The 1685-nt window shown below is 33.4% G+C and overlaps 1 pseudogene; it reads left to right on the top strand.

Annotated features, from left to right (window-relative positions):
- Positions 1 to 777: 777 nt before the first annotated feature.
- Positions 778 to 943, top strand: LOC115303290 (annotated as a pseudogene).
- The last annotated feature ends 742 nt before the right edge of the window (positions 944 to 1685 follow it).

The following is a 1685-nucleotide window of genomic DNA, read 5'->3' as shown; positions in this document are numbered from 1 at the left end:
AAAAATGAAATGATGGTGTTTCCAGAAGGAATCCTTTGAAATGAAGCTCGTGGCCAGATCTCAGAAGCTGAGAAGAGATCCCTGTGTGTCTATATGAACACTCAGTGACAACTAGTTAAAATGATTTATTTATTCATGACATGACTTTCAAGTATCAAGTCCATTTAAAAATATAAAAATTGCTAATTACATTTTAAATAATACCTCATAGAATCTTATCTTTTGAAATCTCTTTCTGTTTTATAGCTCTGTGTGTACAAGGCTTGAAAAGAGTTTGCCAAGTAATAAGTATATTAACCAAAGTTTTCTGATCTTAAATCATGCCTCTTTGTCTACAGTTAGTTTTATTGAATTGACTTCGTTTAGTTCTAGAATTACAGGCAGAATGTCTTTAAAACCGTTCTAAAAGGACTATTTTCCATATTGAGACAATCATGTTCTTATTCACACTTGTGTAATCAGCCAGTCTTCATAGCAAGAAAGTGAAAATTTCCACAGTATGCCATAATAGAAATAATGCAAGTTTGAGATAGAAAATCTCGGTTCAATTCCTGGCTTCACTACTAACTGTTTACAATAGTGTTTATCCATTCATTCCAGCTTATTGAGCACCTACTATGATTATGTCCCGGCATTCTGTAGACCTGCAGATAGAATGATAATCAAAACAGAGGATTCACATATTCATGTAATCACTGCAAGTCTCTGAACTTTGTGTTTGTTGCAGCATACATTTGAAAGAGGTGTGCAAACTATGAAGTGATAAATATTAGTTGAGTCACTTCTTGGCCTTTTGGCTAAGATCAAGTGTAGTATCTGTTCTTATCAATTTAATAAATACTAGTTGAGTGAGCATACTATTGCATTTTAAAGTCAGGTAAAATTTTACCTCAGGTAAAGCCAATCTGATGGAAGAAATCTGCTTCTGAGTAGTTTAACAATCTATGAGATTTTAAAAGACCAAAAATAAGATTAAAATAAAATATTAGAATGAAATAATTTTTCATTAATAAATGTATATGATTTATTAAAACAGTGAAATGATAGTTTGACAAAAAGGAGATACTGAAAAAGAGCTAGGTAGTGTTCTCTACAATTATCTGTATTCATTTGTAGTTACTTCTATCCTTTAGAGTTCTTTTTTTTCTTAATATTCTCTTAATGTTTGTTTATTTTTGAGAGAGAGACAGAGCGTGAGTGGGGGAGGTGCAGAGAGAGAGGGTGACACAGAATCCAAAGCAGTCTCCAGGCCCTTAGCTGTCAGCACAGAGACCAACGCAGAGCTTGAACTCACCAACTATAAGATCATGACCTGAGCTGATGTCAGACGCTTAAGGGAATGAGCCACCCATGCGCCCCTAGTCTTTAGAGTTATTAAACTCTAACCTATAAATGAAAAAAGGGTAAACTAAGCTAGCTATCCTTGTCAAAAGGAGTAAGGAATTTTTTAATGTTTCATTATGATATTTATTTCAGATTTAGAATACAGAGTTAAATAATGCCCTATCTTGGGCATCAGGCTATCCTAGAAATAGTCTTTCATTGTTCCTGACAAGGAAACCATCCAATTGCAAATCTCTACATAAGGTAAAAATACACTGAAAGTAAAATCAGACTTCCATTTAAAAAGAAATGTGAAATTTATATGTGGTACTTTCTGGGCTCAGATTTTATTTTTCTGAGCC

Source organism: Suricata suricatta, chromosome 9 (assembly GCF_006229205.1).
Source record: "Suricata suricatta isolate VVHF042 chromosome 9, meerkat_22Aug2017_6uvM2_HiC, whole genome shotgun sequence".
Taxonomy (NCBI): Eukaryota; Metazoa; Chordata; class Mammalia; order Carnivora; family Herpestidae; genus Suricata; species Suricata suricatta.
Note: the sequence above shows the minus strand (reverse complement) of the source record. Positions and strands in the feature narration are given on the sequence as shown.